The sequence below is a fragment of the Schistocerca gregaria genome, chromosome 7, assembly GCF_023897955.1.
Source record: "Schistocerca gregaria isolate iqSchGreg1 chromosome 7, iqSchGreg1.2, whole genome shotgun sequence".
Taxonomy (NCBI): Eukaryota; Metazoa; Arthropoda; class Insecta; order Orthoptera; family Acrididae; genus Schistocerca; species Schistocerca gregaria.
The window spans coordinates 74061123-74085877 of record NC_064926.1 but is presented as its reverse complement, the minus strand read 5'-3'; the positions used below and the strand labels follow the sequence as shown (position 1 = coordinate 74085877).

The 24755-nt window shown below is 39.1% G+C and overlaps 1 protein-coding gene across 2 annotated transcripts in view; it reads right to left on the bottom strand.

Annotated features, from left to right (window-relative positions):
- The window catches only part of LOC126281773 (UHRF1-binding protein 1-like), a 360711-nt gene that overhangs the window by 32770 nt on the left and 303186 nt on the right, over positions 1-24755 (bottom strand). The gene's annotated exons all lie outside the window — the stretch shown is intronic.

The following is a 24755-nucleotide window of genomic DNA, read 5'->3' as shown; positions in this document are numbered from 1 at the left end:
CTACAGGGCTATTCATAAATCCATAAGAGTACGAGCGGGTGGAGATTTCTTCTGAACAGCACATTTGCAAGGCATACCAGATATGTTCACTAACTTTCATGTCTGGGGAGTTTGGTGGCTAGTGAAAGTATTTACACTCAGAAGAGTGTCCCTGGAACCACTCTGTAGCAATTCTGGGCATATGGGGTGTCCCATTGTCCTGCTGGAATTGCCCAAGTCTGTCAGAATGCACAATGGACATGAATGAATGCAGGTGATCACAGAGAGGATGCTTATGTACATGTCACCTGTCAGAGTCGTATCCAGACGCATCAGGGGTTTCATATCACTTGAACTGCATGTGCCCCACATCATTACAAAGCCTCCACCAGCTTGATCAGTCCCCTGCTGACATGTAGGGTTCATGGATTTATCAGATTGTGTCCATACCCACACATTTACACAATTTGAAATGAGACTTGTCTGACTAGGCAACATGTTTCCAGTTATTAGTCCAACGTCAGTGCTGACAGGCCCAGGTGCGGCATAAAGCTTTGTGTCGTGCAGTCATCAAGGATACACGACTGGGTCTTCAACTCTGAAAGCCCGTATTGATGATTTTTTGTTGAATAGTTCGCACTCTGACACTTGTTGATGGACCAGCATTGAAATCTGCAGCAGTTTGTGGAAAGGCTGCACTTCCGTCACATTGAATGATTCTCTTCAGTTGTCATTGGGCCCATTCTTGCAGTATTTTTTCCTGGACGCAGTGATATTGAAGATTCGATGTTTTGCCAGATTCCTGATATTCACGGTGAGCTTGTGAAATAGTCGTAGGGGAAAATCCCTACTTCATTGCTATTTCGGAAATGCTGTGTCCCAACGCTTGTGCACCAATTGTAAGACCACTTTCAAACTCACTCAAATATTGATAACCTTCTACAGCAGCAGCAGTAATCAATCTAACAACTGTGCCAGACACTTGTTGTCTTATATAAGCATTGCTGACCACAGTGCCTTATTCTGCCTGTTTACATATCTCTGCATTTGAATACGCATGCCTATGCCAGTTTCTTTGGTGCTTCAGTGTATTTTGTCTCTTTTAATATGGTCATACAATTAAGTGACAAGCCACAGTTTGCGAAAACATTGATCTTCTAAGAATATTACAAAAAACATCACATGATTACCAATTTTGAATTTTAGCTATCGTGGTGGTTTCTAGCAGGGTATTACAATTTTGTGCTGGTTTTCTGGGACCTCCTTCAGCTAGCTTTGTAATCATTAATAACTCAGGGTGCACTTCCTAACACACTTAAAATGCTCTAGCAAAACCTTTACATAAAACTGGGGATAAGCAAATCAGTTCTAATTACAGATGCACTTCACTCTTCCTAGTTTTTGAGAAAGTGGCCTGTGTCAAAATATTGACTCACTTTTCTGAACAGAACGTTTTAAACTGCTTCTGAACTTGGTTTTTGTAAAAAAAAATCTTCACAGAGAAAGCAATGTAAGACCTTACAACCGAGTGAGATGGCACACTGGTTAGCACACTGGACTTGCATTCGGGAGGACGACAGTTGAAACCCATGTACAGGCATCCTGATATAGATTTTCCGTGATTTCCCTAAATCGCTCCAGGGAAATGCCGGGATGGTTCCTTTGAAAGGGCATGGCTGACTTCCTTCCTCGTCTTTCCCTACTCTGATGGAACTGATGACCTCGCTGTTAGGACCCCTCCCCACATCAACTAACCAACCAAGACCTTACAAATGAAGATAAACAAGGTACAACATTCTCTTGGTATCTTCTGTGACTTTACCAAAGTACTTCAGTCATGGGTTGCAAATTTTTATGTGGAAAATTTGCGTGGATGGATTCTTATATTCATAACAGAAAGCAGTGGGTGACAATGACAGCCTGCAACACAGAAATGGCACTAACATCAGAAAGTGGAAACATAATATGTAGAGTCCCACAATGAGTAGTACTAGATTTATCACATTTAACCTACATAAATAGTCTTCCAAAGGCTTTCAAGGATGAAACAAGCATACCAACAAGGATCTACTCTTAACCTTACCAGACACAGCTCAAACCTCTGTTTAACAGGCCTAAAACTGAATCATAAAAACAGTTTAAATTTTAATACCACAGTGACTCATATTATGTGATTTCAACCAAAAAAGACTAGTATGGATTCTAAAAAGCCAAGTTGCACATTTTTTATGACATTCTAAAAGCTATGGCTCATGGAAACCAGGTGGACAAAGTATTTATTGAATTTTGAAGCAGATTTTACTCACAAGGAGACCACACAGCAATCTTATTTTTGTAGTTTTTTTACATTTATGGTATGTGAAACTCAGAACTCAAATATCAAAATTCCAAAGCAGCTCAATGCAACTCTAAAAACGACTGGAGAAAACTGACTTTGAAGTTTTCTGAGTCTATTTATGCCCTAAAAAAGATGTTGTTCTTCAGGTAGCAGGGGGCACAATGGTAGAATGCATGCCTGCTATGAAGAGGAACTCAGATCAGTTCCCAGACGGTGCAAGTTTTTAAACAAAGTATGTTCCATGAACGTTTCTAAGGAGAGTAAGACATGTATAAATGGTGTGGGAGTGGGGGAGAGGAGGGGTGGGGGCACAGTGGCAATGTGGTATTTTCAGGATGGCCGATTCGAGGTTTTTTTTCTTTCTTTTTTCTTACTTTTTTTCATTCAGTTCGGATACCTACATTATGCAAATACAAAATTCATCCAATACATGCTATTTAACTTGCACTCAATTAATTTGATGAAAGATGCAAGTCATCTTATTCCTAAAAGCATCCACATGTGGAAACCCAGTTGTCACTGTAAATATTAATTCTTAACTGGCAGTACTCTATAAAAAAAAGGGTACACATTACCTTTTTTTACATATTTATGTACTTAAACTTCACAGAAATGTAAACAGGAGATGCACCTTTGTTCAAAAATATGCACCAGCCAGGAATGAGACCTAGGCCTCTTAAGCAGCAAGTGAGGAGTCTACCACAGAGCTACACTACCTGACAAAATGTGCGCTTATTTTAGGGTGTTAGAGATGCTTGGAGAGCTTCAAAGTTTATTTTCTCAACAATTTTTGAGAGTTTCATAGATATTTGAGTTCTGAACTTCACATATCATGACAGTACCTCACTAACTATAGTCAACAAAACTGCTGTTATATAGGGTACAACCCAAAATACGTGACTGGGCTGAGGGTTTCTTGGCAGGGAGAATGCAGCATGTTGTCATGGGTGGACAGTCATCAATAGAGGAAGAAGTATCTTCATTCATGCCCTAGGGAACATTTGCTGTTCATACTGAGTATGAATGACATGGCAGACAAAATTAATAGCTGTATCAGACTTTTTGCAAACAATGCAGTTATATATAGTGAAGTACTATCTGAAGAAGCTACACAAATATCTAGTCGGATCATAATTACATTTCAAAGACTGGCAGTTTAAATGTTCAGAAATGTATAATTGTGCACTCCATAAAATGACTACAACATCACTGAGTCACAACTGGAATCAGTTGACTTTTTCAATTATATGGGTGTAACAATTTGTAGAAATGGAATGGAATGATCACATAGGTTCAATCATAGGTAAGGCATGTGACAAACTTCAATTTGTTGGCAGGATACTGGGAAAATGTAGTCAGTCTAATAAAGAAATTTTTTTAATTATTTCATTATTTATTTATTTATTTACTTTATTTTATTTTTTATTTATTTCTCTCCTTTTCCACTATTCTCCCCTCCTCACTTCTCCCCTGCCCGCCACCCAACCTTCAGCACTTCACTGTCAGCCATCCCCACCATACTATATCCCTCCCCGCCCCAGCCTTCTCCTTTCCCCCACCCAGTCACCACTCCTATCATGCACTGGTGCTGCTGCTCGCAATGTGGTTTCGGTTGCCTGAGACTGCAGTTGTGTGTGAGTGTTGCATTTGCATCAGTGTGCGTGTGCGCGTGTGTGTGTGCGTGTGTGTGTGTGTGTGTGTGTGTGTGTATCTGTTGTTGACAAAGGCCATTGGCCAAAAGCTTTAAGTGTGAAAATCTTTTTGTTGTGCCTATCTGTGACTCAGCATCTCTGCTATATGGTGTGTAGCAACTGTTCTTCTCATAATATTGCTACTAACACAATTGCTTTATAAACTCTTAACTAATAAAAATGAACAGTATTCGTTAGTAAAGACTTATGAACTAACTAAGAAAAGTTCAAGTTTAGCACCAGTGACTATTCCATCGCAATAGCTACAATGGTAAGCTCAATAGCAGCATCGAGCGTTTGACATTAGAGCAGTGAAACGAGCAATCAAAAAATAATGAAAATCCAAACGTAAATATATCAACATTATATCTTTAAACTCTACAACTGAATTTTTCTCCTAATTATGCCTGATTTTTTACATTTCCTTACAGTTGACACTCGCTGAAAAAAGCACGGTTTCTTTTAAATATTACTCCATATGTCACCCTCAAGGGTCAATCAATGAGAAAGGGATAACAGTACTTTTCCCTTCCTGTACTCCCCCCCCCCCCCCCCCCAACCATCTATCTGCAATCAAATCTCCCTACCACTCCTAGCAACCTTCCCTACACCACGGCCCTCTGCACACTCCCCCCAGCAGCACTACAGTTTTCCCCACCCCCACTCTGCTATTCCTCCTCCTTAACCCCCCCCCCCCCGTCCCATAATAACCATACCAGGTTGCTGTTCCTCTCACACACAGTTGCACTTCAGCCTCAGTGGCCAGAAACAGTGGTCTTGTGTGTGTGCGAGCGTGTGTGTGTGTGTGTGTGTGTGTGTGTGTGTGTGTGTGTGAGAGAGAGAGAGAGAGAGAGAGAGAGAGAGAGAGAGAGAGAGAGAATGTTAAAGTTGGCGATTCCATTTAGAGTAAACATGTTACGTGAAGCTGATTTTTTTCAACTTCAAAAAAGCAGTGAGGAATTTTATCAACACAGCGAACATTAACACTAAATTTCATGGATAATAGTTACTTCTAGTAATCCTGGGAAAATCATTGTAAAAAACGAGATTCAATGAACTCTAACAATGGACTAAAATTAATCTTTTCTGTAAAGATGTGACCAAAAACACAGGAGGAGAGGCAGTGGTGCTTATGTTGTTGTGCAAATCACATGTTACAGAATTGAAACAATGGAAATTCTAGGTAGGAATACAAAAAATGTAGAAAAAGATAGATTGCTGCTTAATGTAAGGAAGACATGTCAAGTTGCAGTCAGGCACAATTTGAGGACACTCACATAAAGCTTTCAGCCAAGCCTTCATCATTAAACACACACACACACACACACACACACACACACACACACACACACACGCACGCACGCACACACGCACACGCGTGCGGACTCTCACAAGGGCGCTCTCTCTCTCTCTCTCTCTCTCTCTCTCTCTCTCTCTCTCTCTCTCACACACACACACACACATACACACATGTGCACATACTCACATGCACACACACACGCACACAAGCAAACATACCTCACGCACACACAATCACCAACTCTGGCATCAGCTCGAAATGCTGGAGTTGGCAGTTGTGTGTGCGTGAGGTATGCTTGCTTGTGTGCGTGTGTGTGCATGCAAGTATGTGCACATGTGTGTGTGTGTGTGTGTGTGTGTGTGTGTGTGTGTGTGTGTGTGTGTGTTTATTGACAAAGGCAATGGCCGAAAGCTTTATGCGAGTATCTTAACACTGCCTGTCTGCAACTTGATGTGTCTTCTTCACAGTAAGTAGCAATCTGTCTTTTCCTACATTGTACATATTACAGAAGATAAGAAGACCAATTTCAAAACTGTGATTTTAATATACAAGCCATGTTCAGAATATTTTTATTATTCCAATATGATTGTAATAATGGAGTTCAATAGTATTGTATTAATAAACTTGAATATTGCTTAAAAAGATGTAAGTTTTTGTATTACAGTGCCAGTTTCTTTCTGTTAGCATCACAGAAAGAATAGGGAACCAATACCTGTTCTATGATTAGATATTATCCAATGAAACATTTGAATAAAATGATGTAAGTGCCTCATGTACTTATATCCTATTTTAGATCAAATACTGTGGACATAGAACTGACTACATGTTGTGACTTTTGCACCTTTTTAATTGTTCTTGATTAATTTGTGTTTATCTTTTTTAGGATTAAGTGGCGTAATGTGTCTTCAACTATGTATACAAACCAATTTTGAAACAGAAAATAAATAACAATAATAAGAAAATATTCTGGCAAAATGTTGAGAATGGCACTTAGATCCCAATTGACTTCAAGCCTTTCTATGTTCGAGGCAATGTTCCTCGAAAAGAACATTGCCTTCCCTTCAGGGATTTCCATTTGAGTTCCTGAAGAATCTCCGTAACATGTGCATGTTGTCCGAACCTATCAGTAATGAATCTAGCAGCCTGCCTCTGAATTGCTTCGATGTCTTCCTTCAATCTGACCCGGCATGGATCCCAAACACTTGAGCAGTACTCAAGAGTAAGTTGCACTGGTTTCCTATATGTGGTCTCCTTCCTAGATGAACCACAGTTTCCTACAACTCTACAATTCTCTCATTCAATTTCATATTGCTTGCAATGTTACACCCAGAAATTTGAACAATGTGACAGTGTCAAGCAGGACACTACCAATGCTGTATCCAAACATTATTGTTTTTTTTTCTGCTCATCTGCATCAACATAAATTTTTCTATATTTAGATCTAGCTTCCATTTATCACACCAACTAGAAATTTTGTCATCTTGTATCCTCCTCCAGTAACTAAAGTTTGAAGCCTTACTGTACACTACAGCATCACCAGCAAACCACCACAGATTGCTGCCCACCCTGTCTGATAAATCATTTATGTACATATAGAAAAATAGCAGTCCTAACACAAGTCTCTGGGGCACTCCTGATGATTCTCTTGTCTCGTATGAGCACTCAATGTTGAAGACAAATACTGGCTTCTATAACTTAAGAGGTCTTTGAGCCACTCATATATCTGTGAACCCATTCCATAAGCTCCACCTTCTTCAATAGTCTGCAATGGGTCATCATGTGAAATGCTTTCTGTACATCTAGAAATATGGAATTTGCTTGTTGCCCTTTACCCACAGTTTGCAGCATACCATGTGAGGAAAGGATATGTCCAAGGTTTCTGCAGCAAACTGATGTTTGGGATATTGGTCTGTAATTTTGAGCATCTGTTCTTTAGCCTTTCTTATACACAGCAGTCACCTGCACTTCTTTCGGTGCTTGGGACTTTTCACTGTGCCAGGGACTCATGATAAATACAAGCTAAGTAAAGTATCAGTGCCTTAGAGTACTCTTTGAAGAAAACAAACTGGGGTGCATTCGGACCTGGTGACTTATTTGTTTCCAACTACTTGAGCTGTTTCTCTATCCCAGGGATTGTTATTATTATGTCATGGTTATTACTATGTCATCTATGCAGGAGGCTGTTCGATGGTCAAACAAGAGTACGTTTGTACAATTTCCTATGTGAACAATTTGTTAAGTGTGAAATTTAAAACTCCAACTTTCCTTTTGCTACCTTCAACTGCCACACAAGACTAGTCAACAAGTGATTGTATGGAAGCCTCAGGTTCACTTAGCAATTTTACAGGGGATCAGAATTTTTCAGGTTATCTGCCAGATCTGTTGTTAAGGTATGCCACTGGCAGCAGTTGTATGCTTCACACACAAATTTTTCACAGGTGCATGAATCTCTACTAACCTTTGGTTGTTGTCATCAGTCCATTCTCTTTTGAAAGGAGAGTGCAACAACCTCTGTTCCTCCCCCAACGTTTTCCAGATCTCATTATTAAACCATTTGGGGGGGTGTATTATAATACAATGTGGTTTTTCATTTTACTATTATTATTAGAAAAAACTCCTGAATGAAAAAATAGGGAGTGCGGGTAAGCTATTATGAACAGCATAGTGACTGCATTATTGTAGCCAAGATAGACACGAAGCCCACATCTACCACAGTAGTACAACTTTATGTGCCAACTAGTTCCGCAGATGATGAAGAGGTTGATGAAATATATGAAGAGTTAAAAGAAATTATTAAAATAGTGAAGGGAGACTAAAATTTAATAGTCATGGGTGACTGGAATTCGATAGTAGGAAAAGGAAGAGAAGGAAAAGTAGTAGGTGAATATGGAATGGGGGTAACAAATGAAAGAGGAAGCCGCCTGGCAGAATTTTGCACAGAGCATAACTTAATCATAGCTAACACTTGGTTCAAGAACCATGAAAGAAGGTCATACACATGGTAGAGGCCTGGAGACACTGCAAGGTTTCAGATAGATATATAATGGTAAGACAAGAGATTCACGAGGCAGGTTATAATTGTAAGACATTTCCAGGGGCAGATGTGGACTCTGACCACAATCTATAGGTTATGAACTATAGATTAAAACTAAAGAACCTGTAAAAAGGTGGGAATTCCAGGAGATTGGACCTGGATAAACTGAAAGAACCAGAGGTTGTAGAGTGTTTCAGGGAGAGCATTAAGGAATGACAGACAGGCATGGGGGAAAGACATACAGTAGAAGAAGAATGGGTAGCTTTGAGAGATGAAATAGTAAAGGCAGCAGAGGATCAAGTAGTTAAAAATACAAGGGCTAGTAGAAATCCTTGGGTAACAGAAGAAATATTGAATTTAATTGATGAAATGAGAAAATATAAAAAATGCAGTAAATGAAGCATGCAAAAAGGAATACAAACGTCTGAAAAATGAGATTGACAGGAAGTGCAAAATGGCTAGGCAGGGATGGCTAGAGGATATAAGGATGTATTGGCATATATCCCTAGGGGTAAGATAGATACTGCCTACAGGAAAATTAAAGAGGCCTTTGGAGAAAAGAGAGCCACTTGTGTGAATATCAAGAGCTCAGATGGAAAACTAGCTCTAAGCAAAGAAGGGAAAGCAGAAAGGTGGAAGGGGTATATAGAGGGTCTATATAATGGCGGTGTATTGGAGGACAATATTATGGAAATGAAAGCAGATGTGGATGAAGATGAAGTGGGAGATATGATACTGTGTGAAGAGTTTGACAGAGCACTGAAAGACCTAAGTAGAAACAAGGCCCCGGGAGTAGACAGCCCTGATAAAACTCTACCATCTGGTAAGCAAGATGTATGAGACAGGCAAAATACCCTCAGACTTCAAGAGGAATATAATAATTCCAATCCCAAAGAAAGCAGGTGTTGACAGATGTGAAAATTACCGAACTAGTAGTTTAATAAGTCACGGCTGCAAAATACTAACACAAATTCTTTACAGACGAATGGAACAAAAGGTAGAAGCCAACCTTGGGGAAGATCAGTTTGGATTCTGTAGAAATGTTGGAACACATGAGCAATACTGACCCTAAGACTTATGTTAGAAGATAGATTCAGGGAAAGGCAAACCTAAATTTCTATCATTTGTAGACTTAGAGAAAGCTTTTGACAATGGTGACTGGGATACTCTCTTTCAAATTCTGAAGGTGGCAGGGGTCAAATACAAGGAGTGAAAGGCTATCTACAATTTGTACAAAAACCAGATAAGAGTCGAGGGGCACAAAAGGGAAGCAGTGGTTTGGAAGGGAGTGGGACAGCGTTGTAGCCTATCCCCAATGTTATTCAAGCTGTATCTTGAGCAAGCAGAGAGAGAAAAAAAAAAGAAATTTCAGAGTAGGAATTAAAATCTATGGAGATGAAATAAAAACTTTGTGGTTTGCCGATGATATTGTAATTCTGTCAGAGACAGCAAAGGACCTGGAAGAATAGTTGAATGGAATGGACAGTGCCTTGAAAGGAGGATATAAGATGAACATCAACAAAAGAAAGAGGAGGATAATGGAATATAGTCCATTTAAATCGGGTGATGCTGAGGGAATTACATTAGGATACGAGACACTGAAAGTAGTAGATGAGTTTTGCTATTTGGGGAGCAAAATAACTGATGATGGTCAAAGTAGAGATGATATAAAATGTAGACTGACAATGGCAAGGAAAGCGTTTCTGAAGAAGAGAAATTTGTTAACATTGAGTATAGATTTAAGTGGCAGGAAGTCATTTCTGAAAGTATTTGTTTGGAGTTTAGCCATATACGGAAGTGAAACATGGACGATAAATAGTTTGGACAAGAAGGGAATAGAAGCTTTCGAAATGTAGTGCTACAGAAGAATGCTGAAGATTAGATGGGTAGATCACATAACTAATGAGGAGGTACTGAACAGAATTGGGAAGAAGAGAAATTTGTGGCACAACTTAACTAGAAGAAGGAATTGGTTGGTACGTCACGTTCTGAGGCATCAAGGGATCACCAATCTAGTATTGGAGGGCAATGTGGAGGATAAAAATCGTAGAGGGAGACCAAGAGATGAATACACTAAGCAGATTCAGAAGGATGTAGGTTGCAGTAGGTACTGGGAGATGATGAAGCTGGCACAGGATAGAGTAGCATGGAGGGCTGCATCAGATCAGTCTCTGGACTGAAGACCACATTGACGACAACAATTAGAAACGCTGTTTGGGTATTGCAGACCACACTGTAAATTCATTTAAAGATCATTGATGTAGGTTAAAAAGTCTAGTGGACCCACAACAGATTCTCTATTCTGAGGTTAACTCTATGTCTGTGACACTATCTGTTAATGATACCCTCTTCTTTCTATTATGGAAGTACCCTCTTGTTTCTATTATGAAAGTAAGACTCCATCCATGCTGGAGAGGTGGTATTAATGCTGTAACACTTGACTTCTCAAGTAAAACTTTGTGATTCATACAATCAGGCATTGGTAAAGTTACAGAATAGGCCAACAGGATAATTGTTCTGGTTTAGTTCTGTAGATACTTCATTTGTGAGGTCTTGTGTTGCTTTCTCTGAGGATAATCTTTTGGAAGACAAATTAGAGGCAGTTAACAAGCTCTGCTCTGTTAAATGAGACACTAACCTACCATGGCAACTTTCTCAAGCACTATGGAAATGACGAAGGAGTGAAATAGCTCTGTAATTAAAGATACACTGAATTAGATGGATAACTCTCCTCCTAGTACAAAATACTTTAATCTCAGAAGATGTTCACCCCTTATCCTTAGATCTGTTTGATTTTACTCTTATTTGTTTTGGGGGAAAACATAACACAGTGGTGTAAGAATACGTTTAAGAAAGAGGTAAATTTTTCATCTACACTGTCTGCTCTATTAACTACTCTTAAGTATCCTCCTTATAATTTTACTGTAAATGCTGCACTTATAGTTCTGTGATACAATATTTTCCTTGTAGGATCGGAATGTAACTGTTCGGTATATTTTATTGTTAAAATTTGACATTATAGTCGAACAAACCATTTACTAATGTTTTGATAGCTGAATCACTTCATTTTGTTGCATGTAAAAGGAAGTTGTCAATGGCTGTTGCACTATGTCCTCCACGTCAGTCCACATAGGTGATTTTACTATGAAAAATAATGTAAAGCTGGACATCAACAATTCTAGGTGCCCTTGATGAGCTCTATCTCACAGAAAATCAATACTAAAGTGTCCATAAACAATGATTCTCCAATTAAATCAGCGTAACCTTATTGAAACTGATTTTACGTGGATGAAGCTTCAAATACTTCCTGCTGGTGGTTTGTAAATTATCAGTACTACACACTTGTGTACATCTGGACCACTACTGTGGCATAGCATTCAAAAGCTGTTCAAACACAATTTTTGTTAACATGATGGGTCTGCCAATCACCTGTTCTTTTATGGTTCTGGAGTAGTATGATATTAGCTTGTATCCATCAATGTGAGTATACTCAATTTAGGAAAATGCAGATTGTTACTTATGATAAAGAAGACATGTTAAGTTGCAGACAGGCACAATCAAAAGACAATTACATAAAGCTTTCATTAATAACAGAGAGACACACCCCATTCATTCACTCAAGCTCATGTACACATGACTGTCAATTCAGCATCCGACTCAAGATTCTGGATTTGGTGGTCGTGTGTGCATGAGGTGTGCTTGCTTTTATGTATGAACTGTGTGTGTCTCTCTTTAACTGATGAAGGCTGTGACTGAAAGCTTTATGAAATTGTCTTTTAATTTTTCCTGTCTGCTGCTGTGTGTGTCTTTTTTACATAAGTAGCAATATGTGTTTTCCTACATTGTTGGCATTCCTACAGGAGTTTCCACTGTTTGAATATCTTCAATTTGAATGATTTCCTTGTGATATTTTAATATGCACAACAAATTTCCTGAAATTCCATCTATTCTTTTATTTTCCTGCATAGATATGAGAAGTTCATCGTTCTTATCAACATAGTTTCTGATGGTTTGACAGAAGACGCAAGATGCATTTTCTTTAATATACATAGCTCCAGTCAAACTGCAGCATTTTGTTTTGACAGAATCTGTTGTTAACTATATTTATTGGGAAGCTCTGTTATTTGGAAGAACTTACCCACAAAAGGCCTATGGAACATAGTGTGTATCACTGAAATAGGATGGACACTGTTTTGGTCAGAATGGATATATCTGATAATCAGCCACAGAAGTAGCCTCTTACCACAGGAATTCAGATGCTAAACCATTTTTTCTGTAAAACAACTAAGTGAGGGGTCATGCACCAGCCACATACTTAGTTTACATCTACATCTGTATTCTTCAAACCACCTTGAGCTTGCAAGCAGAGGGTACATTCCACTGTACAGTACCAGTTATTAGGGTTTCTTCACGTTCCATTGATGTATGGAGCATGGGAAGAATTACTGACTTTTTGAATGACTCTTTGTGTGAAGTAATTATTGTAATTTTATCAGCACGATCCCTAAGTGAGGGATATGTAGACAGTTGTAGTATATTCCTAGAGTCACCTTTTAAGGCTCATTCTTGAAACTTTGTTAATAGACTTTCCCAGGATGGTTTACGTCAACTGCAAAAATCTTCCAGTTCAGTTACATAAGAATCTCTGTGACACTCTCCCATGGATCAAAGAAACTTGTGACAATTTGTGCTAATCTTCTAGTTAGTTCTATTTGGTACAGGTCCGACACATTTCTAGCAATATTCTAGAACCGGTTGCATGAGTGATTTGTAAGAAATTTCCTTTGTAGAGTAACTGCACTTACCCAGTATTCTACCAATAAACCAAAGTCTACCACTACCTTTACCCACAACTGAGCCTATGTGATATTTCCATTTCAGGTCCCTACAAAGTGTTACTCCCAGGTATTTGTGTAAGTTGGCTGATTCCAACTGTCTCACTGATATTATAGTCATACGATAATACACTTTTTTCATTTTGTGAAGCACACAATTTTACATTTCTGAACATTTAGTCTCTGCACCACTTTGCAATCTTATTCCTATCTGACTGAATGTTTATGCAGCTTCTTTCAGACAGTATTTCATCATAGATAACTGTATTATCTGCAAAAAGTCTGAGATTACTGTTAATATCATTTGCAAGGTCATTAATACACAACATGAACAGCAAAGGTCCAAACACACATTGCTGTGGCACAACTAAAGTTACTTATACATCTGACGACGACTGTCCATCCTAGATAACATGCTGTGTCCTCCCTACCAAAAAGGTCCTCACTCCAGTAACAAATTTCACCTGCTAGTCCAGTATTGGTATTATTGTTAGAAGAGCAGCTGCAAATTCAATACAGAATCTGGGCTCTGGAGATTTGTTCAATTTTAACAATTTCAGGTATTTCTCAGCACCATTGTCACTAATACATTCTTTCAGTGGTATGAGGATTTAATAGGGGAAATTCTCCCAGGTTTTCCTTTGTAAAGGAACATTTGGAAATGGGATTAAGCATTTCAGCTTTTGCTTTGCTACCCTCAATTTCAGTTTCTGTTTGATTTGTTAGGGGGTTGCACATGCCACTAAAGCCCTTACACACGGCCAGAGCTTCTTTGGGTTTTGACAAATATCATTACACAATTTTCTGCTACAGTACTCAATGAAGCCATCAAGCATTGCTCTCTTGACAGCCAAATATGTTTCATTCAGCATCTCTCCATCTATAGCCCTAATCTATGTTTTACACCTATCATGCATTAATCTCTGTTTCTTTAGAGTGACGGTATAACTTGGAGGGATCCCTGACATTTTGAACTGTTCTACTGTGTACATATCTATCCAGTGCATGGTCAACTATCCTTTAAACTTGAGCCACAGTTCATAGACGCTCTCCTGCCCTGTGTTGACAAAGTTTCAAGCTCCTCACTGAGATATGACATTACTGATTTTGTATCTAGTTTACTATATATATATATATATATATATATATTAAAAACAAAGATTCCAAGACTTACCAAGCGGGAAAGCGCCGGCAGACAGGCACATGAACAAAACACACAAACACACACACAGAATTACGAGCTTTCGCAACTGGCAGTTGCTTCGTCAGGAAAGAGGGAAGGAGAGGGAAAAATGAAAGGATGTGGGTTTTAAGGGAGAGGGTAAGGAGTCATTCCAATCCCGGGAGCGGAAAGACTTCCCTTAGGGAAAAAAAAGGACAGGTGTACACTCGCACACACACACACATATCCATCCGCACATACACAGACACAAGCAGCGGATGGATATGTGTGTGTGTGTGCGCGAGTGTACACCTGTCCTTTTTTTCCCCTAAGGGAAGTCTTTCCGCTCCCGGGATTGGAATGACTCCTTACCCTCTCCCTTAAAACCCACATCCTTTCATTTTTCCCTCTCCTTCCCTCTTTCCTGACGAAGCAACTGCCAGTTGCGAAAGCTCGTAATTCTGTGTGTGTGTTTGTGTGTTTTGTTCATGTGCCTGTCTGCCGGCGCTTTCCCGCTTGGTAAGTCTTGGAATCTTTGTTTTTAATATATTTTTCCCATGTGGAAGTTTCTTTCTGTTTTATATATATTATGAGACTTACCAAGCGAGAAAGCGCCGGTAGACAGGCACAATAAAATAACACACACACAAAATTTCTAGCTTTCGCAACCAACGGTTGCTTCTTCAGGAAAGAGGGAAGGAGAGGGAAAGACTAAAGGACGCGAGTTTTAAGGGAGAGGGTAAGGAGTCATTCCAATCCCGGGAGCAGAAAGACTTATCTTAAGGGGGAAAAAGGATAGGTATATACTCGCGCGCGAGCCTACACACACACACACACACACACACACACACACACACACACACACACACACACACACATCCATCCATACATATACATACACAAGCAGACATATTTAAAGGCCTTTAAATATGTCTGCTTGTGTCTGTGTATGTGCAGATGGATATGTGTGTGTGCGCGAGTGTACACCTGTCCTTTTTTCCCCCTACGGTAAGTCTTTCCGCTCCCGGGATTGGAATGACTCCTTACCCTCTCCCTTAAAACTCACATCCTTTCGTCTTTCCCTCTTCTTCCCTCTTTCCTGCAGAAGCAACCGTTGGTTGCGAAAGCTAGAAATTTTGTGTGTGTGTTTGTGTGTTATTTTATTGTGCCTGTCTACCGGCTTTTTCCCACTTGGTAAGTCTTGGAATCTTTGTTTTAATATGCTTTTCCCATGTGGAAGTTTCTTTATATATATATAGAAACTTCCACATGGGAAAAATATATTAAAAACAAAAATTCCAAGACTTACCAAGCGGGAAAGCGCCGGCAGACAGGCACAATGAACAAAACACACAAACACACACACAGAATTACTAGCTTTCACAACCGATGGTTGCTTCTTCAGGAAAGAGGGAAGGAAAGGGAAAGACGAAAGGATGTGGGTTTTAAGGGAGAGGGTAAGGAGTCATTCCAATCCCGGGAGCGGAAAGACTTCCCTTAGGGGGAAAAAAGGACAGGTGTACACTCGCGCACACACACATATCCATCCGCACATACACAGACATACATATATGTGTGTGTGTTCAGTAAACTAGTTACAAAATCAGTAATATATATATTATTATTATTATAACGATTGTTACCCTTCAGAAGAGCGATTGAACTTTAATTCATAATTTCATCTTCGGATGTTTTTCTTCTTTGCTTCCCAAAACTTCCTCATCCTCTCAGAATGCTCCTTTTTCCGCCCCTCTGTCCATTTTTTACCAGGCTGACACGATGTTCTTTCCCCAAACTTCACACTTGTGATTTTATGCCGGCACTCAGTGCGATCTTCGAGATTTTTTATGTTGAACTGCTGTAAACCCCTCTGGACTTCTTTCAGCCATTCGGTGTCACACTTACTCCTTGTTATAATACTGAATAATTTCTTTGCTGTTCTGGAGTCTTCCATTCTGTAGATGTGTGTATAAAATTTGGCTCGGCGCTTTCTGATTCCATCTGTTACTATGCTGATCTTTCTATAGAGTTCGTATTGTGGTATCTTCATCCAAATGCCATTTTTGTTGATTGGACCGTAAATCTTCCTAAGAATTTTTCTTTCCTGCTTTTTTATTTCCTTAATTTTTGAATGACCATCAATCACCATTGTTTCAGCTGTTTAGATTGCTTCTGGAAGAATCACTGTTGTATAGTGCCTTAATTTTGCGTCTGTCGAAATGCACTTCTTGTTGTAATGCGTCCATGTTAGCTTGTAGGCCTTCTGGAGCTTGGTGATTCTTTGTTCATTGGCAATTTAGTTTAATCCTAAGGACTGTATAGTTTCACCGAGGTATTTAAAATGGCAGACTTGTGCAATTTTACCATATTTTGTTATTAAAGGGGATTTATTTTCTGGCTGCCTTTGCATATATTGGGTTTTTTCATAAGATATCTGTACTCCTGTTTTCTGTGAAATTTCATGTAGTTTTTCCACTGCGTGAATCGCTTCTGTTCTGTTATTGGTGATAATTGCAATATCGTCAACGAAAGCAAGGCACTTGACTTTAATTCGGTTTTCTTTCTTGATACCAATTTGGATACCCTTTACGTGAGGTTCCTATTCCCTGATTATCTTTTCTAGAACAACATTGAAAAGGATTGGGGATAGTCCATCCCCCTGTCAGACTCCAGATTTCATTTCGGAGGGTTCTGATACTTCGCCCATGAATTTCACTTTGGCCCTTGTTCCTGTAAGTATCTGTTCTGTGATTTTTCGTGTCTTTCGGTCGATCCCAAATTCTTCCATGATTTTAATCAGGGTTCCACGGTCCACTGAATCATATGCTTTCCTGAAGTCGATGAATGTAACTACTGTGTTTCTGCATTTCCGCATTTGTAATATTGGCTTTAAGCACCAGATCTGTTCCGCACATGAGCGTCCTTTTCTGAATCCGGCCTGGTATTCACCAATTAGCAGATCTGCTTGGGATTCTATCCTGTTTAAAAGTGCTTTGGAAAGGATTTTGTAAGTGACTGGGAGCAGGGAAATTCCTCTGTAATTGTTCATGTCTGTCTTGTCGCCCTTTTTGTGTAGCGGGTGAATTAGAGTGCATTTCCAGTCCTCTGATATCTGCTCCGTTATCCATATGACTGACATTATATGGTGTAATTTCTGCATAAGTATAGGATCGTTTAGTTTCCAGAACTCAGCAATGATCCCATCTTCTCCTAGTGCTTTGTTATTTTTCAGCTGCTTGACTATCTCCATAATTTCTTCAAGATCCGGGGCATGTGAGTCTGGATGTGTGAATACTGGAGAAGAGGAGACAAGTTTTTCTTGGGGTGGTTCGCAGTTGAGGAGGGAACTGAAATATTGGGCTAAGATTTTGCAGTTATTTTTCGTATTGGTTTCCAAAGAGCCATCGGGTTTCTTGAAGCACAAGCTAGGCGCTTGGTATCCCTGTAAGTTTTCTCTGAAAGTCTTATAAAAATTTCTTGTATTATTTTTGATGAAATCCTGCTGGATTTCAGAGAGTCTGTTGTTGTCATATCTCCGTTTCTCTTTTCTAATTATTTTTGAGGTCTGTTTTTTGGATTTAAGAAAGTTCTCCCAGTTTTCTTCAGTTTTGTGACTGCTAAATTTTTTCCATGCAGTTATCCAGTTGTCGACTGCCTCATCACAGGTTGCATTCCACCAGCGATGTTTCCTGTTACGAGAGGGTTGTCCTAATTTGAGGGCTTCCTGCATTTTCTCTGTTAGTTTCTTCCAGTCTGTTGATTTTTCCTGGTTAATTTGCATGATGATTTTTTCTTTGTTGAGTTGCAGATATTCCGGATCTGGTTTGGCACTTTTGGGTGGCCTTTTTAGCATTCTGTTAGGCTGGAATTTTGTTTTTATTTGCAGAAGATGATGATCTGATTCAAAGACACCTTTGCGGGTTCTGATGTTTTGAATTTCTTTTATGTTTTCTTTGGAAAATTCATGGTCTATTTGGTATTCACCCTGTCTAAGACTGGATGATCTCCATGTGGTTAATTTATGTGCAGGTTTTTGAAACTGGGTACTCATTATTTTAAGTCCAAAGTTTCTGCAGAAGTCGATTAGTTTTTCACCATTCTTGTTGGTACGTTTGTGTTTGGTGTGGGGTCCAGTGGTATCTCTGAATTTTTTTTCCTTCCCTAATTGTGCGTTAAAATCGTCTACTAAGATTTTCACATGGTGCCTAGGTACTTTATTTGTTGTTTCTTCTAGTGTTTCCTAGAAATTGTCCACTGTTTCAGGGTAGATTTTATTGTGGTGATTTGTGGGGGCGTGCACATTGATCAGAGTTTATAAAACAAAGATGATGTGACTTACCAAACAAAAGCGCTGGCAGGTCTATAGACAGACAAACATACACACAAAAATCAAGCTTTTGCAACCGACGGTTTTCTTCAGGAAAGAGGGAAGGAGAGGGAAAGACGAAAGGATGTGGGTTTTAAGGGAGAGGGTAATGAGTCATTCCAATCCTGGGAGCGGAAAGACTCACCTTAGGGGGAAAAAAGGACAGGTATACAATCACACACACACACACACACACACACACACACACACACACACACACACATATCCATCTGCACATACACAGACACAAGCACACATTTGTAAAAACAAAGAGTTTGAGCAGAGATGTCAGTCGAGGTGGAAGTACAGAGGCAAAGAAGTTGTTGAAAGACAAGTGAGGTACAAGCGGCGGCAACTTGAAATTAGCGGAGGTTGAGGCCTGGCGGATATCGAGAAGAGAGGATATGCTGAAGGGCAAGTTCCCATCTCCGGAGTTCTGACAGGTTGGTGTTAGTGGGAAGTATCCAGATAACTCGAACGGTGTAACACTGTGCCAAGATGTGCTGGCCGTGCACCAAGGCATGTTTAGCCACAGGGTGATCCTCATTACCAACAAACACTGTCTGCCTGTGTCCATTCATGTGAATGGACAGTTTGTTGCTGGTCATTCCCACATAGAAAGCTTCACAGTGTAGGCAGGTCAGTTGGTAAATCACGTGGGTGCTTTCACACGTGGCTCTGCCTTTGATCGTGTACACCTTCCAGGTTACAGGACTGGAGTAGGTGGTGGTGGGAGGGTGCATAGGACAGGTTTTACATCGGGGGCGGTTACAAGGGTAGGAGCCAGAGGGTAGGGAAGGTAGTTTGGGGATTTCATAGGGATGAACTAAGAGGTTACGAAGGTTAGGTGGACGGTGGAAAGACACTCTTGGTGGTTGTCCACTGTAATTTGGTAATCATTGCTGCCACAGCCGTATCATGGTAACTTATACCAGTTTCCATGTGGTCATCCTCAAAGAGGTCAGGTTCATTTGTTGCCATTAGATGTAACACATTTTCGTCGTATGTGGAGTTCCTAACTATCTATTCTTTGCAGTTTTCGGAGAAGACACCTAGTAATGTTTCACAGGATGTATTATCATTCACATCACTAACAAAACTGTAAATTTCACAATTGACTGTCAGATGATTGAAGTCTCCACCAATGATTATAGTATGACTGGGAAACTTACGAACAAGACAACTGAGGTTTTCTCTAAAGTTTTCGGTTACATCAGGAGGTGAGTATGATGGGTGATAGAATGACCTAATTATTATTTTATGTCCACACCTGATACTGAGTCTTTCCCAAACAGTCTCATATGCAGCTTTAATTTATATCTTGGTGGACTTCAGTTTCTTGTCTACTGTGACAAATACACCACCTCAATTTCCCATCTGCCTATTCTTTTGATAAACACTCAAATTTCCCCCCAAAATATCACTGCTATCAATTTCAGGTTTCAACCAGCTTCACTGCTTTTCAGTAGTGCTTCAAACTCTGGCACTTCGTTGTGAATGCTTTGGCACTTAACCATTACCATTTTAATACTATCACCCACGGGAGACACTTCTTTTGATCTTACACTGATACTTCTAAGTTTTCTACAGCTATCATTATCTGGACTACTTCAAGAGTCACCTAATCTAAGAATCCTTGTGTGTACCCTACACAAAGTCAGCTGCCTGAGCAGCAGCCACTGATATGTAGTGCACACCCATTTAGGGGACTCTATTTTTCTTAACCCTATGGTGTAAGTCCAGCAGGTTGCCTAGCTTGTCACAGAACATTCAAAGTCTCTGGTTCAGTTCTTCCACTTGACTCAGAACCAAATGGCCATGATCAGTTCTGGGGACAATGCTGAAAATTGGGAGCTTCATTGAAACACCACGTATGTCAGTGGAGAAACAGAGATTACGATCATAATCTCATTATAGCAATTATCGTTATGAAAGTTAATAAATCATTATCATATTTTACAGACTATAAGACACTATGGACTATAAAACACACCTTAATTTTATTGTTGTCCTCTTTATATATAAGATGGTCTGTACTGTCATTGAGAGTGTTACTTATGGCATATTTCTTGAAAGGTTTAACAAAAATGTCTTCTCTCACTCTAAACCATGACCCTTTTATCCAATGAAAAACTTGTTTGATTGTAGGTCATTTTCAAGCTCCCTTTGGCGTGAATTCATGTTGGATTCCATCCACCATCCATTTGATCCATTCTCTCTCATGTAGATCTTAAATGGTTCATTTATCGAGACATGAAGAGGTTGTAATTGTAAAGTAAGTCCTCCCAGAATAACACTAAACTCTCTATTTCCCTGTCATACTTTCTCTTTCACAGAATTTTTCAAATTACTACTAAAATAGTCTACCACAAGAAGAGAACTCTTCTTCAATAAAGCACCTTTTCCTCCCTCCCACACCCTATTAATCCATAATTTCACACCAATTTTGTCCATCCAACCCTTGTCATGTATGTGAACAACATGATTTGGCACTACTTCAGAAGGTTTTGCCATTGTTTTGTGGTTGAAAATGATCACTGGATTAAGTTTAGTACTGTCGGCACAACATGAAAAGGACAACAATGCAGTGCACCTTTTCACGTCCACTTGTTTTTATAATTACAGTTTAGCACCTTGCATGGCAAAAGTTCTGTTACTCAGCACATCAAATGTCAGACGAGTTTCATCAGTATGTGCCATTTGGCTTAATTCCACATTCGTTTTCTTCTGAAGCTGAAGAATAAAGCAATGGAAATACAATATTTTCTCTTCACGCTCTTGTGGCATTTTCTGAATATTTTCTCTTCATACTCTTGTGGCATTTTCTGAGATACTTCAGTTTAGGGTTGCGTGCTAAGTCCATGATGCTTCATAAAGCTGTTGCCCCAACCAACTCTGCTCTTAAAGTCTGTTAAGTTTCACTGTAGTGCTAGCGTATGAATGTGTATTTGAATCATTTTTGTATTGATTCCAATGCCATTTTGACGGTGTCCTTGAATCCATTTCAATATCTCATCATCTAGTTTTGGGCGTTTTGCATTCAGACCTCTATTTGCTCTTTTTGTCTTCCGAATTTTTTTTTTAGTTGTCTTTTACTAACTTGCTAATTGCAAATTGCTTTTTCTGTTGGTGGTGGTGGTGGCGTGTCAAAATAGCACTCTGCTGCTCTGTCTCCACGTTCTTCTGAACATGCTATTACTTTCAATTTATTGCCCACATCGTATGAATACCTTTTACTTTTTCCATTATGGAACTAGCTACTAATAAAAATACTGTACTGTTACTGACAATGCAAATGACTTTCAATTCAGGCTCACTGGCTCTGTATACAGCAGTGGAGCATCGTAGGCTAGACAGTGTTCTGGGGTTTTGACGACATACTTTGATGAAATATACATTCAGCATCAGCGTACTTGAAATGTACCACTACAACAGTGTCAGAAAGCTTGTGAATACCTGCAACTCACGTTCAGCGCATCAGTGCACTGTTGCTGTCAGCTGAATCAAATGTTACCAGATAGACATAGGTTTCGCACAGCACTGAATATATGGCCTTTTTTATATTATTTTTGTGTATAAGATGCACCAGAACTTTGGAGGCAATTTTTCTAAGAAAAAAAGAGTGTCTTATAGTCTGTAAAACATACTAAGAAGGCTAAGAGAGTGTTCCTGCTAGAAAGAGCAGATAAATAGCTGTTACCATCTCACTTAGATAGTGAACCGATGTCACTTAGTTCCAGTAAAATGAATGTAGTGGTATTATGGGCAAAGTTGAAGCAGATTTTAAACTGTGGTCTGGAGAATTATGTTCCTAGTAAGTGGATTAAGGATGGAAAAGACCCACCATGGTTTAATAATGAGATTTGAAAACTGCTGTAAAAGCAGTGGCTGCTGTACTTTTGGTTCAAAAGGGAACATGCAAATGATGACAAACAAAGGTTAAGTGTTGAGATTCATGAATCTGTGAAAAGATCTACATCTGAGGCATACAAATACTACCAACGTCACACATTAGCAAAAGATCTGGCAGAGAAACCAAGAACATTCTGGTACTATGTAAAATTGCTGAGTGGGTCTAACGCACCCATTCAGTCACTTGTTGACCAGTCCGGTGTGGCAGTTAAACATAGCAAAACGAAAGCCGAAGTTTTAAATTTCATGTTCCAGAAATTGTTCACGCAGGAGAATCATACAAATATACTGTCATTTGTCCATCAAACAGACTCATGTATGGACAACGTAGTAATAGGCGTCCCTGGTGTAGAGAAACACATGGAGTGGAGAACAAATAAGTAATGTAGTAAATGATGATGTTGACAGCACTGTCAATGTCATCATTTACTGCTGCACTTTAAACATAAGTTTAAGTACTAGAGTACAGCCAGTTTAATCTTTACAGCTATCAGCCAACTTTAAATACAATCTTTAATGTTGTCAGCCAACTTTAACATGTATATTCCAATGATGCCTTTATTCATTTGAAGAATGAAACCAGTAAATAAAAAATAAAAACTTGTGGCTGTTTCCAAAAAAATCTTGACAGATTCTGCACAGGAGACAGTATTCACAGGTGAGGATTGTACTTGAGGTACCTCTGGTACCGGTATCACAGGTTACACGATTCTCAGGAGCTCTTCCAACACATCGATTTGCAGCAGCAGCTCTCAGTTTTTGGCAGTAGCCAAGGTGATTTCCAGCTGCTTACGAATGTCAATAAACTCATCCCATGTTTGAAAACAGCATTCACAGTGGAGCTGCATTTTGGCTGGTGCAATGTATTACAGGCAGTAAATAAATAACTTTAAGCCCATTGATTATCTTTTAATCTGTTAGTCAGAAAGTTGCTAATTCCCTATTAGAATTGAAGCAAATACACAAAGCAAGATTTCTATTAAGGCCACACAGAAACCTGTGCTAAAAATTAATAGGCAAATCAGTTTGAGGTTAACTATAGTCTGCTAAAAGAGTCGAACACAGAGTTAATTTGTTATTAATGTAGATAACATATAATGCTACAACTCTTTTTAAGGGAAAACTAGATGTAACACAATATGTTACTTAGAATATCTGATACAGTAACTAAATCACAAATGCCAATTTATTACAAATTATTCATAGATTATGCAAAGGGTGTAACTGCTCCCAAAAATTTAAAAAAACCACATCTTTATTTGCACTTATATACATTGAAGTTCAGCAGTAGTGTAATCTTTGCCAGTAACTGCGAACCACAAATGCTGATTTGCTGTGAAATAAATTATGTAACCAAAACACCCATAATGGTAAAATACAGTTTCATAATCATCCAAAAATTCTCAAAAATAACTTATTTCTCCTGTAATTATACAATGAAGCTAGAGAATGAGTGCCTTGAATGAGGATAGGCCTACTGTTCTCAAAAATTTTAAAAGAGCACACTCAAGTTGAAGCCTACAACTGACGATAACACTACGAGTTTACTGCAGCACTTACGAACGTTTTTAAAATTTGACAATATGTCACAATAAAAACAGGTACTGATGCAATCAAATGAAAGATTATGCAGAAGCAACATGAATAGTAAGATATGCGATTCTAGAACTTCAAATTGGCAAATGAATCTTGTAAATGTGGTCTTACACATAGGACAATTCCGAAGTTGACTTTTATATAGAAACAAATGTGCCTATTACATGAATTTTTCACTTAGATGTTTCTGTGGACACTTCTACACTGGTGTACCAAAGAAGAACACTGCAGTATGAGTGTATCTAGGTCAAAATCATTAAATGTGTAGCACCAACAAAGCACATCATCTGCCTGTTGCAGCAAATATTAACTTGTGAATGTCCCACTCACTAGAGAGAATTTCCAAGTACTAAATTAACATGTTCCACCGATTTCTTCATCCAGGGCTTATAATATCACTCAAAGAGCGACACAATATGTATATTGCAAGGAACATTCTCAACAATGTGCCTGATGTCATCCTCAAATGTATAAATTAGGTTTATGGTCCAAACTGCACACCCCACTATTATTAAGTGATCTTCTTTTCCAATATTCTTCCC